Consider the following 19,814-nt stretch of genomic DNA (forward strand, 5'->3'; position numbering starts at 1 on the left):
CTTTGGATCTGCCTAGCTCCACCCATAGCAGCCATTTGGGGAGTGAACCAGTGGGTGAAAGACCTCTCTCTCTCTCTCTCTCTCTCTGCCCATGCCACTGTAACTCTGCCTTTAAAATAAATAAATAAATCTTTAAAAAAGAAACTAATAGTTTTTAAAGTAGTTTTTAATACTTCTTTGCTTTGAAACTGCACTGCATCAGAAGCATTGTAAACTCCTTTCTTATCTCAATCTCTGTCTTTCAGAAGACAAAGGGAGATAATTGTGTGCAAGATGAATGACCTGGACCAAATGTCATCCTCCAGAGATCAGGAAGAGAATCTGCATAGGAAGCAGAAAGGAGGTGAACAAAGTGACTGTTTTACAGACTTAGAAAATTGTCTAACCTACTGTACCAAGGATTTGTGTGCTTTTAGAAAGATCTCTTAATGCTTTTCTGTTGGCTTCTGGGAGGGAAAACACATGTTTCCTACTCTGGAAAGCCTGCTTCACAGCTGGACTTCACGGGGATGGCCAGACCCTGCTTGAAATCACCCAGTTACTGAAGGACACTTGATGATTTGCCGACAGTTCAGTTCTGGAACCATTGCCATGTCAGCCTCAATTTTCAAAGGATTCTTTTATTTATGTGAGAGGCAGAGTGACAGAGAGAGGGAGAAACAAAAAGAGAGATCACCCATCTTCTGGTTCTGTCCCAAATGGCTGTGATGGTTGGGGCTGGGCTAGGCTGAAGCCAGGAGCCAAGAACTCCATCTGGATCTCCCTTGTGAGTGGCAAGGACCCAAGAACCTAGGGCATCTGCTGCTTTTCCAGGTGGGCCCCTGGGTTAGACTCAGTGAGATCAATGAGTCAGGGACAAAGGAGTGGTATTTTACTTCTCTAATTATAGGAAAGAAATGGGGCTATAGCAAGATACTAAATAAAGTTGGAGATATCTACCTCCCACACTCAATATTATACTACTTGAAATTATTCTATTTTATCACTTACAAAACAAAAAACTTTTGTAAGATTAACACTTGGCCTGTTTCTTTTTCTTTCTGCAACACTTAACTTCTTATTAAATTGGTACTAAATTAAGTTGGCTCCACTGTAGAATTTATCTTCAAATTTTAATGTTTATTTTGTAAGCATCCTATTACAGTTGACCTTGGTCTGAAATCAAGTTGCTGTTTCTTCTGGGTTATATTGAGAATGTTGGGTTCTCAGAAAGAAATCCTTGATCAAAGCAAGTTTTAATAAGGTCTCAAGTTCTCCGGTTCTTCCACCAAATTAAACTTCCATCATTTTAATAAGAGTTGTCATCTCAAGATGTGGCATAAGAAGATTGGATTACAACCACATTTCCAAAACTATGCAGAGAGCTAATGAAAAATGACATCTCGTGTTTGTTTCTTTTAACTTCAGTACATTCAGAATAGTAGTGTTTTTGGCTTAAGTGATAAAATCCAGTCTTTTTTATCATTCAACATTTTATTTAACAAACATATACACTATTTAATATGGCACTTTATTAGCTTATTTATTCCTTAGAACAATCCACCAAAGTAGGTACTACTATCCATATTTTCCAAGTGAGGAAACTGAGGCATAGAGAAGTTAAATAACTTGCCGTAAGATCGCAGGCTAGTAAGCAGCAGAGTTGGGAACTGAACCCAAGCATGTTTGTTCCATTACCTATTCACTTCTCCATGTATCATAATGGTTAACAACCCAAACATAAGGGTAATGATGTTGAGTAAAATTCCCCATTGCTCACTTCACTAATAGTCACTTTTTTAGATATTTATTTATTTATTTATTCATTCATTCATTCATTCATTCACTCATTTGGAAGTCAGAGTTGAGAGAGAGAGAGAGATCAATCTTCCATCCACTGGTTCATTCCCCAAATGGCTGCAACAGCTGGGACTGGGCCAGGCTGAACCCAGGAGCCAGGAGATTCATTTGGGTCTCCCACATCGGTGCAGGGGCCTGAGTACTTGGGCCATCTTTCACTGCTTTTCCAAGTGCATTAGCAGGGAGTTGGATTGGAAGTGGAGCAGCTGGGACTCAAATCAGGTTAACCCTCTATGCCAAAACACCAGGCCCACAAGTTTTATTCCCGCCCCCACCCATTTTGTTGATTTCAAACATGATCTACTTGTAGACTATTCTAGGAAGGAAGAGGTGGCCATGCCAATTAGAGCTGTAACAACAAAGGGTGGCATGCTCCTGTTTGATTTTAAACTGTGGATACCAGAATTTACAGTTTGTCCTAGAATGTTTAGGGCAGTTATTGTTTCAAATATTTTATTGCACAATAAGTTCATTCTTTTTGTTATTTGGGCTTGGAAAAATAGGACAGCAGTGACTGTCCTTCCATTCATTTCATAATGAAGTGAGTGAGTGAGGATCCAGACTCAATGGTGCTGAGACGCCCTCACTTTTCTCCCAGCCACCGGTAGTCCTTGCAGTGCCTCTGTGCCTCTGGTCAAGCATTCAATTTTAAAATCTGAGCTCCACTCTCAACCTCTCCTATGATTCATTTAAGCAAAAAATCCTATTGCCTACATAATTTATATAGTTTCCAAAGCTTTTCATGTTATCAGTTTCTAGTTTTTATTGCTAATGCCACATAATTGAGATGGCTTTAGAACTTGTACTTGTTTTACAGACCCTTAAGGAAGTGTACAAAGCTGCATATTCTATTCACCAGAGGGGCTATTGCATCATTATAGGAGAGTTTCTCAAAGCAAAGTCAGGAAATGCCTGCAACAGGATCAAGAGGGGTTGTGTCTAAAAAGGCACATGTTGGACGGACATAGTGGTGCAACAAGCTAAGCCACCGCTTGCATCATGCTAATTGGAATCCCCGCTGCTCTGCTTCCAATCCAGCTCCTTGCTAATGCTCCTGGGATGTGAGTCAAGGATAGCCCAAGTACCTGGGTCCCTGCCATCCTGGGAGATCAGGATGGAGTTCCAGGCTCCTGGCTTTGGTCTGGCCCAGCCCTGGCTATTGTGGGGACTTGGGGAGTCAACCAGTAGATGGAAAATATCTGTCATTTGGCCTTTCAAATAAAAATAAATAGGGGCCAGCATTGTGGTGTAATGGGTAAAGCTGATGTGTGTCCCTGTTGTTCTGATTCTGATCCAGCTCCCTGCTAATGGCCTGGGAAAAGTAGCAGAAGATGATCGAAGTACTTGGGTCCTTGCCACCCATGTGCGAGATCTGGGAGAAGCTTCTGGCTCCTGGCTTATGCCTGGCAGAATCCCACCTATTGCAACCATTTGGGGAGTGAACCAGCAGATGGAAGATATCTCTCTCTCTGTTTAACTCTTTCAAATGTATCAATTAAATAAATTAAAATTTTTAAAGAAAGAAAATAAAGTTTAAAAAATATCCCTGGGCCTTGTTTAACGAATCGGGATATCTGGGCTTGAGACCCTGGAATCTGAAGCTTTTTGAAGTACCCCAGGCTATTCTTATGCATGTTCAAGTTTGAGGACTACTGCTTTAGTTTGATTTCTCACAGCATCTCTGTAACCCATGAGTTTAAAGTGGGGATTCATGAAGAAAACACTACAGCTTTAGAATGATGGAGCTGGTATGGTTAGCACCAGGGTGATATAATTTAGGTCAATCAACAGGTACCTGTGGAGAGCCTAATCTGACTCAGCCCAAGTGTATTCTTCAATAAAGACCATAGGCCTGCGCCATGGCTCAGTAGGCTAATCCTCCGCCTGCAGCGCTGGCACCCCGGGGTTCTAGTCCCGGTCAGGGCACCGGATTCTGTCCCGGTTGCCCCTCTTTCAGTCCAGCTCTCTGCTGTGGCCCGGGAGTGCAGTGGAGGATGGCCCAAGTGCTTGGGCCCTGCACTCACATGGGAGACCAGGAGAAGCACCTGGCTCCTGGCTTCGGATCAGCACGGTACGCCGGCCACAGTACGCCAGCCGCAGCGGCCATTGGAGGATGAACCAAAAGTAAAGGAAGACCTTTCTCTCTGTCTCTCTCTTTCACTGTCCACTCTGCCTATCAAAAAAAATAAATAAATAAAGACCATAAATGAGTCTTAATATTCAGCCAAATTAACTAGAAGGAGGGGAGATCACGTAGTTTAAAAACAGAAGTATACTGAGGAACAAAACGTGGTGGTAACTGTGGAGAGAAAGGGCCAAATTCTTGAAGCATCCTGACATAAAAATAATGTAAATTAGTGAAAAATGAAAACATTAGTTACATTATTTAGGGGCAAGTGCTGTGACACAGTTGATGAAGTTGCCACTTGCAACACAGGCAACCCATATCAGAGCTCTGCTTCTGATCCAGCTTCCTGCTAATGCGTTGGGAAGGCAGTGAAGATGGCCCAAGTGCTTGGAGACCCAGATAGAGTTCCAGGCTCCTGCCTTCAGTCTGGCCCAGCCCCAGCTGTTGAGCCATTTGGGGGAGTGAACCAGTGATCGAAAGATCTCTGTCTCTTCCTCTCTAATAAATAATTTTTAAAAGACATTATTTAGCTGTGATACTCATAAAGGCTGGGGCTAAGATAATTCAGTGCTACACTCCTTATGCCAAATATTAGCCCTTTTTGGATTTAAGATTCTCTTTGAAAAATATGATGGAAGGTGTGGTTTCTTTCTACTGAAGGCTAGAAGCAAGTACTTCCTGTTTGTGAGATTAAGTTGAATTGTTTACGTAGTGTTGTGTCTGTTTTTTCCCTTCATTGAGTGGCTTGGCTACTTTGTTTACCTTTTTTTCTTAAGATTTATTTTTTATTTACTTGAAAGGCAGAATTAGAGAGAGAGGAGAGACAGATCTTCCATCTGCTGGTTTATTCTCCCAAATGGCCACAATGGCCAGGGCTGGGCCAGATCAAAGCTAAGAGCCCAAAGCTTCATCAATGTCTCCCACCTGGGTGCCGGGGCCCAAGGAATTTGGCTATCTTCCACTGCTTTCCCAGGTGCATTAGCAGGGAGCTGGATCAGAAGTGGAGCAGCTGGGCCTCATACCGTTACATATATGGGATGCCAGCATCATAGGCAGAGGCTTAGCTTACTATACCAAAACGCCAGCCCCTACTTTCCTTACCTTTGACAGACATAATTATAGAACCCTTTGCTAGAAAAAGTGAACCTATTGGTTTCTTTTAAGAAATAAAGACCCATTGCACCTAATTTCCCTTCCTCCCAATATTTTACTGAAATAGAAAATATGTAAAAGATAACAATGAAATCCCAACAGTGCTAGAGAGAGTAGTGTCAGGAGGTCAGATGCTTGGAGAAATTCTTCAAAGAGAAGCAGAGATGACTGCACCAATGAAAAAGTCAAAACAGGAACTTTTGGCAAACCTACCAGAGATGAATGACGTTCTTCTTAGGGGAGCCCAAAGAAGTCATTGTCAGGGTAATTACAGCTGAGTTCCCTGTCCACTGGTCACTCAACTCCTGCCTACAGGACAAAATCTGGAGGCACACTCTCTGTGGAATGGGGGTGCTCTTTTGGGAGTGTGGCTGTGGCACCTTGTGGGAGAAACCAAGTAGATGTTGAGAGAAGAACATCATAAACATGAAAGAGGCATGCACAGAGAACCATCCAGCCCAATCACAAGTCAATTCCTTGACCATTTGGATGTGACCCAGATGACATACCACTTTTCTGCCCCTGGTCACTACTGGGCACCTGCTGCCACACCTCCCACCCTTATACAGAAGCTCCAGTCAGCCCTTCTCCTTTAAGTGTGAGTATCCTCTTCAGCTGATGAGTTTGTATCTCCTTTGGACTAGTACTTTCATGGGTAACAACCATAAATGTTTGGAAATATACAAAAATATCACTAATTAAAAGTGCTTGGAAGTAACTGAAAGCAGATATTAGATGTGGGGAGCAACCCGGACTGGACTGAGTTACTGGAATTAAGACTTATTCTATGCATCTGCTCTCCCACAATATGGCACTGCGAGAGGAGAAAACAGCTTCTACGCAGCTGCCTCTTGCCAACTTGAGTGATGACCTCCAGGAGCTGATCCTGCTCCTGATTGGAGGAGAGCAGTGTACTCGGTGTGTGGGCAGCCGAGTTAGGATTGGCGGAGGAGGACTATAAAGGAGGAGAGAGACGGCATGCACCAGGAACATCTAAGGGGAACATCTGAAGGAACACCTGTGCAGGCCCCGAGAGAGCCGGCCGGCGGTGTGCCGCTCCCCTGCGGAAGTGGGGAATGTGGCAGGGGGAACCGCCCTTCCACGGAGGTGGAAGGGATAGTAGCCAACCCGGGAAGAACCAGCAGCAAACCCGGGGAGGGCCGAGCAGATGAAAGAACAGCGCAGGGTCCTGTGTCGTTCCTCCACGAAGACGGGGAGCGACAATTAGAGGGATTCAATACTTGAAAAAAGGGAATAGATTTAAAAAAAAAAAAGATTTTCTTTATTTACTTGAGAGGTAGAGTTACAAACAGAGAGGAAGAGACAGAGAGAGAGGTCTTCCATCTGCTGATTCATTCCCCAATTGACCGCAATGGCTGGAGCTTGGCTGATCCGAAGCAAGGAGCCAAGAGCTTCTTCCAGGTCTCCCAAATGGGTGCAGAGGCCCAAGCACTTGGACCATCCTCCACTGCTTTCCCAGGCCATAAGCAGAGAGCTGGAACAGAAGTGGTGAGGTTGGGACTTGAACAGGCACCCATATGGGATGTTGGCACTGCAGGCAGAGGCCACAGAGCTGGCCCCATTTTTAAAAGATTTTTAAAAACCATTTACTGATGCTGGCACTGTGGTGTAGCAGGTAAAGCTACAGCCTACAGTGTCTGCATCCCATATGGACACCAGTATGAGTCTTGGCTGCTCCACTTCTAATCCAGCTCTCTGCTATGGCCTAGGAAAGCAGTGAAAGAGGGCTCAAGTCCTTGGACCCCTGCACCCACATGAGAAGACACAGAGGGGGCTCCTGGCTCCTGGCTTTGCATCAGCGCAGCTTTGGCCATTGCAGCCAATTGGGCAGTGAACCAGCTGTTGGAAGACCTTTCTCTTTGACTCTCCCTCTCTTGTGTTTGTAACTCTTTCAAGTAAATAAATAAATCTTTAAAAAATATTTTAAAAAGGTTTATTTATTTGAAAGCTAGGATGAAAGAGACAGAGAGAGAGAGAGAGAGAGAGAGAGAGAGAGAAAATCTTATTGGTTCATTCCCTAAATGTCAGCAAAGGCTCAGCTGAAGCCAAGAGCCCAGAACACCATCCAGATCTCCCACATAGATGGCAGGGGCCCACATACTTGGACCATCTTTCTCTCCTTTCCCAGGCACATTATTAGCAGGAAGATGAATTGGAAGCAGAGCATCTGGAACTCAAACTTTTGTTCTGATATAGAATGCTGGTGTTGCCAGCAATGGCTTAACTTGCTGCACCACAATTCTAGCCACGTTATGGCTTTTAGCATAAGGAGAGGCTCATGTCTGTGTGTGCAGGGGCAGAGGGAAGGTGTGGATACTACATCTCAGATTTTTAAAAAATCCATAGTCTTAATGCCTTGTAGTACAAATTACAATGTTTGAGGGCATCTGAGAAATGAAAAAGACCTCTACCCAATTTAAAGCCAGAGACAGGGAACTCCAAACTCTGTCTATAAACTCTGCCCAGACTCTGTGGCTGACCCCCCATACCTTGAATTAATTATTCACAGGCACCACAGGTAGGCTGAAAAAACTGAGCTGAAATTTGAGCTGTTCCCATGGCAGGGGAGACAACTTTCAGGTTTTTATCCAAATTAACTGACTGCTTAAAACAATCAAGCAAACAGACAAGTAAAACACTAGCTTTCTGGAGAAACATAATAGAATCCAGAGTTTCTAAAAGATATCATTCACAATATCCAAGATACAATCTAAACTTACTCCACAAAAAAAGAAAAAAAAAACAAGAAAATATAATCTATGTTCAGGAAAAAAGACAATTGATGAAGACTGGTCCTCAAATGACTAAGATGTTGCAATTAGCACACAAGATTTTTAAAGCATCTATTCAACAAGACATCTGTTGGGGAAACAGACATACAGACTAAAAGGGAAGCCAAAACCAACAATCTCTACTAATCCTCAAAGATCCTTGTGGATTACAACTCATAGAGATTTGAGAAAAAGCTAGAGCATAATAGAGAAGGTCCAAGGTTAATGAACTCAGATAAAACAGGGATGATATATGGAGCATGGAAAAACTTGAAAAATTCTTAGAGGGTTCAGCTGTGGTGAAGTGGGTCCAGTTGACACCTGTGATGTGGGCATCCCCTGTGATTGACAACTAGAGTTCCAGCTGCTCCATTTCTGATCCAACTTCCTGCTAATGCACCTGGGAAAGCAGCAGAAGATAGGTCGAATACTTGGGGCCCTGCTACCCACATGAGAGACCTGCATAGAGTTCCAGCCTCTTGGCTTTGGCCTGGCCTATCCCTGATTGTTGTGGCCATTTGGGGAGTGAACCAGTGGATGGAAGATATCTCTGTGTCTCTCCCTCTCTCTGTAACTCTGTGTTTTAAATAAGTAAAAATAAACCTTAAAAAAATTCTTAGAATCCTTCAGGATATTCATGAGAAGACTGTAATTATAAAATAATAATAGGTCATTATAAAAAGAAACTGTGAGTAAGAAAGAATTCTTGGAAATTAAAAAAAAATAATGAATTTGCTGGAGACCAAGTTGGCGAAATTTCCTAGCATGTAGTAAAATAAAAAAGTAGAAAACATGAGAGAAAAGTTGAGGCAGAATAATAGATGCTGGAAATTCAAGTTTCAGAATGCAATTTCTCTGAATTGAAAGAAAGACAAGTGTTTTTAGTTTGGAGAAAAAAAAATTGTTAAGCCATGCAGGATTAGACAGAAAAACAAAACAAAACAAATAAGTACCCATGCCTAAATATATCTTGGAAAAAATTTTGGAATGCCAAGTATAAACAAAATATCTTCAAAGATACAGGCAAAACCAAGCAAGAACAATTACTTACATCAATATCAAAATTTTCTCATCAGAAATTTTGTAGGTGTGAAGACAACATAATATTGCCTTCAAAGTTTTTGGGGAAAATTGTTTCCAACCTGAATTTACTCAAGAGAGATAAGTGGGATATCAAAGTATAGACACATTTTGATGTGTCAGAATCAGAAAGCTTACTATTCTCGTGCCCTCTGAAGAAATTAGTTGAAAAAATGAAAACAATATATAAGAAAGAGGATACTATGGGGGAGAGCAGAGAACAATGTGAAAAAATCATCAAATAAAAGCCTAAGTATGTCTCATAAAATTAATGCTGCTCACTTGAAGATTTAAAACCAGATATTGTCAACAAGATTATCTGAGGTGATTGAAAGTAGGTAGAAAAACCTTTTGATTTAAAGTTTACATTCTTTTTAAAAGTTTTTGGAAGATTTATTTATTTATTTGAAAAGCAGAATGACAGAAAAACAGAGATATTCCATCCTCTGGTTTATTCCCCAAATGATAGCAACAACCAGGGCTGGGCCAAATCAAAGCTATGAGCCAGAAACTCCATCCAGGTCTCCAATGCGGGTGGCAGAAATCTAAGCACTTGGGCCATTATCCACTAGTGCCTACTTTGCTTCAGATCAGCCCAGCCCCAGCCATTACAGCCTTTTGGGAAGTGAACCAGAGGATGGAAGATCTCTCTCTCTCTCTGCCTTTCAAAATAATAAATCTAAAAAAAAAAAAAAAAAGATGGTTTACAAGTAAAACATTTCAGGAAAATCTTGTATCAATTCAGCTACACAAAAAATAATAATATAGACATATAATAACAATGATTTTTATTTCTTCACAACAATCTGAAAGCAGACATTACAAATTATAATAAAAATACATTTTCTGTTTCAGAAAGGTTGCTAGGTCTATTGGTCTAAAGCCAAACTGTTGGACATTGTAGCCACTAGCTATATATGACTATGGAAACTGCAAATGTGTGGCTCACCGTGATTGAGATGTATTGTTAGGGTAAAAAGCCAATCAGATTTTAAATATTTAGTATTAAAAAGCCCATGATACACCCCACGAACAATTTTTAAATAAGAAATAAACATTGAAGCAATATTTTGGATGCATTAAGCTAGTTAATTTTCATTACAATTCATTTCATGTATTTACTTTTTAAAAATGTGACTGTTAGAATTTTAAAATCACATACAAAGGGATTTGAAAAGGCTCATGGAAAAATGAGTGAAAAGAGAAGTTTACTTTAGTTCAAAAAAACTTTGCAATGCACACACAGTATTTTCAACATGTATTTTCCATGACCACTTTGATGATTTCACATATGGCTTCCATCTGTCGTTCACGTTTTGTTTCTGTTAGACAGCCCTGTTTTAGAGCACCAAAACGCCATACTCTTCTGGCATTGTTCAAAGAGGGTTCACACTTGGCTTGTACTTACCCAGAACCTCCTTGGCTGTGCAGAAAGAATCACCTCAAAGCATTAGAGCAACACAGTAAGAATAGGAAGTTGGGAGGATAGGGAACAGCACTGAATTCAGGGAGCAGAAATGCCAGGTCCAACATTAAGAAATTGCTGGTTGAATGATTTCTAGTAAAATATTTTTTAGTGTTTGCGCTCTTCTAAAGCACGAACTATTTTTTGTACAGATTGTTTTAATACATTCTTTATACAATGTCATTTTGAGCAAGGTATATCCCACTGGCAACTCCTAGCTGGTTTTCCCTGAATAAATATTGCTGATTTGTTATATGAGGGAATGCCCCTCCACTGACGTGATAATTACTGCTTTATTCTAATCCCATTTAAGAGTCTCCATGATGGTTCACATGCAAGGAATACATTTCAGAGCAGAGGTGATTTCAGCTCTCCAAGTTATCTCTCAGATAATATTTATGATCACAGCAACCAGGCTGATCCTAACTGATCCATATGAAAAAGTCACTTTTATTAGCAGAGAGAAGTTACACATTCTCTTGTTGAAGTTGGGTGATTAGCTTATTCCCTGGGAAACATAGTACATTTGTGCTTTCTCCCTTATCACTAAAGATCATTTGTTGCTTGTGATTATTCATTCTGCCACAAAGTATGAAAAGCAATTATAGCATTTGTCAACAGAGTAGCTCTGTGGAAGGCAGAGGAAATAGCTAAGTTGGGACTGAAGACTCTCTTTATAATAATCAGAATAGATGACAGAAGGAAAAAGAATGGGAATGTAAAAAAATCCCTCAGAATCAGTAAAAAGTAGAGGTTCTTTTAGTCACTGAGAGTTTCAAAAGGTGGTATTGGGACAAGGTTGTGAAAGCTTCTACTTTTATATTTTACCAATGATTAAGGTGTTTGGCCATTGTTAGAGCCAAACACCTTAATCATCACATTAAGGACAGACAATTTAACATCTGGACCAGTAATTAGCTAGTAGTAAATCCTCTATCAATGTTTGTTGAATAAATGAGAAAATTCATGACCTATATTTCTATTTGAAAGCCACATCATTTATTAGCATAAGATGCTGTGGTGTAAGTGTTATGGCTATTTTATCAAGACAGCCCTTTGTCTTTTGTTCTTGCCACTATAGATCACTATGGGTGATCTTTCCTTTCCCAAGCCAAAAATGTGGCCACTGCTTGCAGGTTGTTTTTTTTGTTTGTTTGTTTGTTTTTCCTGTTTTGCTTTGTTTTTTGTTGCCTACATGGCTTTTGTGCTGCAGCAAGAAGCAGAAGTTACCAGACTGCAGAAAATAAGTCCTTTGTGACTTGTTTGCAATTGGTAAGGCTCAGTGAGAATTTTGCAGGAAGTAAGAGTAAAGGAGGTAAGAGCTTGGAGTTGAACAGGTGTTAGCTGTGACACTCAAAGGCAGAAGAAGATTCCTGAGACTGAGAGATGGGGTGGGGTTTGGATGGTAGGGAGATTTTGCTGGGCACAGATCCCAACACTGCATGTGAGCATCACCTCAGGCAGGGACTGAGGAATATGGCAGACATGGCCTCTGCCTATCTTCAAAAGACAACATGAGCATGGACAGTGAGCTCACTAGAGATCAGTGTGGACAAAGACCTGTAGGGCACTTGGCTGAATTCTCCCACCAAGTACCTTATGGGACCTTTAGTAAAACCTGAGGAAGCGGAGAACCTTACCAATAAGTGAGATGAATTTCTCACCAACTAGATGGTTTCACAGTTCAGAGCAGAATAAAATTTCTTCAGAGCAAACTTCATTGTAGTGCAATGGCATCATTCATGAAAGTACTTGCTTGGGCAATGACCCATCCATAGCATAAAATGAAAAAAATAAAAAAGTACAAGAACTAGATGTGACTTCCATGTTAATCTGGTTCAGACTCCTCTTTTTCAGCTTAGGACACCAAGGCTTAGGATAGAAAAAAACTTGTTCTGAGTGGTTGAATCACAGCCAGTGCGGAGCTGGGGCAGTGGGTTATCAGTTCACTTTTCTTTTTCTTTTCTTTTTTTTTTTTTTTTTAACTTTTATTTAATGCATATAATTTTCCAAAGTACGACTTATGGATTACAATGGCTTCCCCCCCATACCGTCCCTCCCACCCACAACCCTCCCCTTTCCCACTCCCTCTCCCCTTCCATTCACATCATGATTCATTTTCGATTATCTTAATATACAGAAGATCAGCTTAGTATACATTAAGTATGGATTTCAACAGTTTGCTCCCACACAGAAACATAAAGTGAAAAATAATAGATGATTTTTTTAAATGATGATGAAATCAGAGCAGACCTATTGTCATGTTTAATCCCAGTGAGAGTCAAGTTGGGAATTGATAATTTCTTTTTTTTTTTTCTTTTCTTTTTTTTTTTTTTTACAGAGGATCAGTTTAGTATGCATTAAGTAAGGATTTCAACAGTTTGCACCCCCATAGAAACACAAAGTGAAATATATTGTTTGAGTACTCGTTATAGCATTAAATCTCAATGTACAGCACATTAAGGATAGAGATCCTACATGAGGAGTAAGTGCACAGTGACTCCTGTTGTTGACTTTACCAATTGACACTCCTGTCTATGGCATCAGTAATCTCCCTATGCTCCAGTCATGAGTTTCCAAGGCTATGGAAGCCCTCTGAGTTCTCCGACTCTTATCTTGTTTAGACAAGGTCATAGTCAAAGTGGAGGTTCTCTCCTCCCTTCAGAGAAAGGTACCTCCTTCTTTGATGACCTGTTCTTTCCACTGGGATCTCACTCGCAGAGATCTTTTGCCAGAGTGTCTTGGCTTTCCATGCCTGAAATACTCTCATGAGCTTTTCAGCCAGCTCCGAATGCCTTTAGGGCTGATTCTGAGGCCAGAGTGCTATTTAGGACATCTGCCATTCTATGAGTCTGCTGAGTATCTCACTTCCCATGTTGGATCACTCTCCCCTTTATTTACTCCATCGGTTAGCGTTAGCAGGTACTAGACTTGTCTATGTGTTCCCTTTGACTCCCAGTCCCTTCACCATGACCAACTGTGAACTGAAACTGATCACCTGGAACAGTGAGATGGCATTGGTACATGCCACCTCGATGGGATTGAATTGGAATCCCCTGGTATGCTTCCAACTCCACCACTTGGGGCAAGTCAGCCTGAGCATGTCCCAAATTATACATCTCTTCCCTTTCCCATTCCCACCACCATGTTCAACAGGGATCACATTTCAGTTAATTTTCAACACTTAAGAATAACTGTGCATCAATTACAGATCTAAACCAGTCATATTAAGAAGAACAGATAAAAAAACTACTAAGAGGGATAATGTATTAAGTTGTTCATTAACAGTCAGGGCTATGCTGATCAAGCCACCATTTCCCATAGTGTCCACCTCACTCCAACAGGTTTCCCTCTTGGTGTTCAGTCAGTCGTCACCGATCAGGGAGAACATATGGTATTTGTCCCTTTGGGACTGGCTTATTTCACTCAGCATGATGTGTTCCAGATTCCTCCATTTTGTTGCAAATGACTGGATTTCGTTGTTTCTTACTGCGGTATAGTATTCTAAAGAGTACATATCCCATAATTTCTTTATCCAGTCTATCGTTGATGGGCATTTAGGTTGGTTCCAGGTCTTAGCTATTGTGAATTGAGCTGCAATAAACATTAGGGTGCAGACCGCTTTTTTGTTTGCCAATTTAAATTCCTTTGGGTAAATTCCAAGGAGTGGGATGGCTGGGTCGAACGGTAGGGTTATCTTCAGGTTTCTGAGGAATCTCCAGACTGACTTCCATAGTGGCTTGACCAGCTTGCATTCCCACCAACAGTGGGTTAGTGTCCCTTTTTCCCCACATCCTCGCCAGCATCTGTTGTTGGTAGATTTCTGCATGTGAGCCATTCTAACCGGGGTGAGGTGAAACCTCATTGTGGTTTTGATTTGCATTTCCCTGATTGCTAATGACCTTGAACATTTTTTCATGTGCCTGTTGGCCATTTGGATTTCCTCTTTTGAAAAATGTCTATTGAGGTCCTTGGCCCATCTCTTAAGTGGGTTGTTGGTTTTGTTTTTGTGGAGTTTCTTGATCTCTTTGTAGATTCTGGTTATTAACCCTTTATCTGTTGCATAGTTTGCAAATATTTTTTCCCATTCTGTCGGTTGTCTCTTCACTCTCCTGACTGTTTCTTTTGCAGCACAGAAACTTCTCAATTTGATGCAATCCCAATAGTTGATTTTGGCTTTGACTGCCTGTGCCTCCCGGGTCTTTTCCAGAAATTCTTTGCCTGTGCCAATATCTTGAAGGGTTTCTCCAATGTTCTCTAGTAACTTGATGGTGTCAGGTCGTAGATTTAGGTCTTTAATCCATGTTGAGTGGATTTTTGTGTAAGGTGTAAGGTAGGGGTCTTGCTTCATGCTTCTGCACGTGGAAATCCAATTTTCCCAGCACCATTTATTGAATAGACTGTCCTTGCTCCAGGAATTAGTTTTAGATCCTTGATCGAATATAAGTTGGCTGTAGATGTTTGGGTTGATTTCTGGTGTTTCAATTCTGTTCCATTGGTCTATCCATCTGTTTCTGTACCAGTACCATGCTGTTTTAATTACAACTGCCCTGTAGTATGTCCTGAAATCTGGTATTGTGATGCCTCCGGCTTTGTTTTTGTTGTACAAGATTGCTTTAGCTATTCGAGGTCTCTTGTGCCTCCATATAAATTTCAGCACCATTTTTTCCAGATCTGAGAAGAAGGTCTTTGGTATCTTGATTGGTATTGCATTGAATCTGTAAATTGCTTTTGGGAGAATGGACATTTTGATGATATTGATTCTTCCAATCCATGAGCATGGAAGATTTTTCCATTTCTTGGTATCCTCTTCTATTTCTTTCTTTAAGGTTTTGTAATTTTCATCGTAGAGATCTTTAACGTCTTTGGTTAAGTTTATTCCAAGGTATTTGATTGTTTTTGTAGCTATTGTGAATGGGATTGATCTTAGAAGTTCTTCCTCAGCCATGGCATTGTCTGTGTATACAAAGGCTGTTGATTTTTGTGCATTGATTTTATACCCTGCTACTTTGCCAAACTCTTCTATGAGTTCCAATAGTCTCTTAGTAGAGTTCTTTGGGTCCCCTAAATACAGAATCATGTCATCTGCAAAGAGGGATAGTTTGAGTTCTTCCTTCCCAATTTGTATCCCTTTAATTTCTTTTTCTTGCCTAATAGCTCTGGCTAGAACTTCCAGAACTATATTGAATAGCAGTGGTGAGAGTGGGCATCCCTGTCTGGTTCCAGATTTCAGTGGAAATGCTTCCAACTTTTCCCCATTCAATAGGATGTTGGCTGTGGGTTTTTCATAGATTGCTTTGATTGTATTGAGGAATGTTCCTTCCAAACCCAGTTTGCTTAGAGTTTTCATCATGAACGGGTGTTGTATTTTATCAAATGCTTTCTCGGCATCTATTGAGATAATCATATGGTTTTTCTTCTGCAGTCTGTTAATGTGGTGTATCACATTGATTGTCTTGCGCACATTAAACCATCCCTGCATACCAGGGATAAATCCCACTTGGTCTGGGTGGATGATCTTTCTGATGTGTTGTTGCATTCTATTGGCGAGAATTTTATTGAGGATTTTTGCATCTATGTTCATCAGGGATATTGGTCTGTAATTCTCTTTCAGTGCTGCATCTTTCTCTGGCTTAGGAATTAAGGTGATGCTGGCTTCATAGAAAGAATTTGGGAGGACTCCCTCTTCTTCGATTGTTCTGAATAGTTTGAGAAGAATTGGAGTTAGTTCTTCTTTAAACGTCTGGTAGAATTCAGCAGTGAATCCATCTGGTCCTGGGCTTTTCTTTGTTGGGAGGGCCTTTATTACTGTTTCAATTTCTGTCTCAGTTATGGGTCTGTTTAGGTTTTCGATGTCTTCCTGGTTCAATTTAGGCAGGTTGCATGTGTCCAGGAATCTATCCATTTCTGATAGGTTTCCCTGTTTGCTGGCATACAAGTCCTTGTAGTAATTTCTGATGATTCTTTTTATTTCTGTGGTGTCTGTTGTTACATTTCCTTTTTCATCTCTGATTTTATTGATTTGGGTCTTTTCTCTTCTTTTTTTAGTTAGTTGGGCCAATGGGGTGTCAATTTTGTTTATTTTTTCAAAAAACCAGCTCTTCGTTTGGCTGATTTTTTGTAATGTTTTTCTTGATTCAATCCTGTTGATTTCTTCTCTGATTTTAATGATTTCTCTTCTCCTACTAGATTTGGGTCTGATTTGCTGTAGGTTTTCTAGATCCTTGAGGTGAATTGAAAGCTCATCTATTTGGTGTCTTTCCAATTTCTTGATGTAGGCACCTATTGATATAAACTTTCCTCTTAACACTGCTTTTGCTGTGTCCCATAAGTTTTGGTATGTTGTGCTGTTATCCTCATTTACTTCCAGAAAGTTTTTGATTTCTCTTTTGATTTCTTCTATGACCCATTGTTCATTCAGGAGCATGTTGTTCAATCTCCATGTGTTTGCGTATGCTCTAGGGATTCCTGAGTTACTAATTTCCAACTTCATTCCTTTATGGTCTGAGAAGCTGCATGGTATGATTCTAATTCTTTTGAATTTGCTGAGACTTGCTTTATGGCCTAGTATGTGGTCAATCCTAGAGAAGCTTCCATGTACTGCTGAGAAGAATGTAAAATCTTTAGCTGTAGGATTGAAAGTTCTGTATATATCTGTTAGATCCATTTGGGCTATGGTGTCGTTTAAATCTACTGTATCCTTGTTGATCTTCTGACCGGATGATCTGTCTATTTCTGAGAGTGGAGTATTGAAGTCCCCCAGTACTACTGTATTGGGGTCTAAGTCTCCCTTTAAGTCCGTTAATAAATCTGTTAGATAAACTGGTGCCCTGTAGTTAGGTGCATATACATTGATAATTGTTATATCTTCCTGTTGAATTGATCCCTTAATCATGATATAGTGTCCCTCTTTGTCTCTCTTAACAGTTTTTGTGGTAAAGTTTATGTTGTCCGATATTAAGATGGCTACGCCCGCTCTTTTTTCATTTCTGTTGGCATGGTATATCTTTTTCCAGCCTTTCACTTTCAGTCTGTATGGATCTTTGTTGGAAAGATGTGTTTCTTGTAAGCAGCATATAGATGGGTTTTGTTCCTTAACCCAATCAGCCAATTGGTGTCTTTTAACTGGACAGTTCAGGCCATTCACGTTCAAAGTGACTAATGATAAGTGGTAACTTTGCCCTGCCATTTGCCAAAGATAAGTTCTAATATATGCTTTGAATTCCCTGTGATCTTTTGCTGTGAGGTTTCCTTCCTTGGTTTCCTTCCTTTACCTTCTTTCATATTGATGACCGTGTTTCTGTGTTTCTGTGTGTAACACATCTTTTTTGCAGGGCTGGACGAGTGGCAACAAATTCTTTCAATTTCTGTTTGCAATGAAAAGTCTTTATTTCACCTTCATTCACAAATGATAGCTTTGCAGGATATAATATTCTGGGCTGGCAGTTGTTCTCTCTTAGTACCTGGGCTATATCTCGCCATTCCCTCCTAGCTTTTAGAGTTTCTGATGAGAAGTCAGCTGTGAGTCTGATTGGAGATCCTCTGAGAGTAATCTGACGTTTCTCTCTTGCACATTTTAGGATCTTTTCTTTATGTTTCACTGTGGAGAGTTTAATTACAACGTGTCGCGGTGAGGATCTCTTTTGGTCGTGTTTATTAGGGGTTCTGTGGGCTTCCTGTACTAGGATTTCTCTGTCCTTCTCCAAACCTGGGAAATTTTCTGCTAATATCTCACTAAAAAGGCCTTCTAATCCTTTCTCCCTCTCCATGCCTTCAGGAACTCCTAGAACCCGAATGTTGGGTTTTTTAATAGTATCCTGAAGATTCCCGACAATATGTTTCAGATTTCTAATTTCCTCTTCTTTTCTTTGGTCTGACTGTATCCTTTCCTGTTCTCTGTCTTCTAAGTCCGATATTCTCTCTTCTGCTTCACCCATTCTGTTTGTAAGGCTCTCTATTGTGTTTTTCATTTGATCTATTGAATTCTTCACTTCAGTCACTATCACAGTTTCCTGTTGTACTAGTTGTTTCGTTTCATTTTGATTCCTCCTTAATATTTCATTTTCACGAGAGAGATTTTCTATCTTGTCCATTAAGGATTTGTGTAGTTCAAGAATTTGTTTTTGAGAACTTCTTAATGTTCTTATCAATTTTTTGAGATCTGCTTCTTGCATTTCTTCTATGTCATCATCTTCATAATCTTGAATTGGGGTGTCTTTTTCATTTGAGGGCGTCATGGTGACTTCCTTGTTTTTATTACCTCGGTTTTTGCGTTTGTTATTTGGCATATTGGAGATATTTGGTTTCTTCACTGTGGTGCTTTTTCTTGTTATACTATGACTCTAGATTAAGTGGACTATCTGTTTTTGATGGAGCCTTAGGGCTTGAGATGGGTGTGGCCTGAGAGCTCTGTTTGGTGTGCCAAAGGTGACACTCCCAGGTTAGGCGTGGTAAATCTCTCTCTCTCTCTTTCTTTTTTTTTTTTTTTTTTTGATTCAAAAGGGAAGTAATTCCGCACAGCTGAATGAAGTTGGAGGTAGTTAGCAGGCAAATGATATACCCACAGGAGCCAGAGATCGGAAGCTCTTTCCCAAGATCCCCACAGGGAATCTGTTCGGCCCTCAGAGTGGGCTCAAATTCTCCTTCAGCCTCCCACTGGGTTGCCAAAGTTACGGAATTGTAGCGTCTCTGGAGAGTGCTCACGTGAATTCCGTGAGTTCTCTCCCCCACCGTCTCTTTTTTCACAGTCTCAGTTCAGTAGCACCACAAATTTACTAGCTCCTAATCTCCTGTTAATTCGCCCCGCCCAGAGTCAGGTTTTTCTGCTAGGCTCAGGGCCGGTGCAGACCTGAGGTCGCTCTGCTTATGACGTATGTCCAAGATGGCGCCTGCTCTTTGTCTTGCTCGCCCTTGAGAGGTGAGCGGAGAGAGAGAAACCCGTGTCCGTACTAGTCACCCTTTTTTTTTTTTTTTTCTCTCTCTCTCTCTCTCTTCCAGTTAGCCTTGTGAACTTCCCCCCCCCGGGGGGTCGTTCCCTCTAGTCTCCTCTCTCCGCTTGCCTGCCGGTGTCTCGGGCTATTGAGGTTCGGCTCACCTCGCGTTCCAGCGCTGGTGTGTTGAGTCTGCCGCTGATGTCCCAAACTGTGGGCTCCCACGCTGTCCACGCAGGTCCGCTGTGAGTCACGCGTTCCGGAAGAGTTTCTTCTGCTGTTTCCTCCCCTACTCTTCCTTGAACCTGCAGTATCTCCACTTTTATTAAACTATCTCTCCCCAGACTATCAGTGTGCTCCCTTCCTATTCCGCCATCTTGCCGGGAGTCCTCCAGTTCACTTTTCTATCTCATCATTTACAAAACACA

At 41.0% G+C, this 19,814-nt stretch overlaps 1 protein-coding gene across 3 annotated transcripts in view; it reads right to left on the minus strand.

Moving 5' to 3' along the window:
- ACP3 (acid phosphatase 3) overlaps positions 1-19,814 on the minus strand; it is an 88,158-nt gene that overhangs the window by 5,496 nt on the left and 62,848 nt on the right. The window contains exon 11 of one of the 3 annotated variants that reach the window (XR_007908674.2): positions 5,333-5,499. The exons of 1 other annotated variant lie outside the window; for it this stretch is intronic. The gene's annotated coding sequence lies outside the window, so the exon portion shown is untranslated. Of the gene's footprint in view, positions 1-5,332; positions 5,500-19,814 lie in introns of those variants that run through there. One more of the 3 variants, XM_017338011.3, reaches the window with a different exon arrangement.

This window comes from Oryctolagus cuniculus, chromosome 4 (genome assembly GCF_964237555.1).
Source record: "Oryctolagus cuniculus chromosome 4, mOryCun1.1, whole genome shotgun sequence".
In the NCBI taxonomy this organism is placed as follows: Eukaryota; Metazoa; Chordata; class Mammalia; order Lagomorpha; family Leporidae; genus Oryctolagus; species Oryctolagus cuniculus.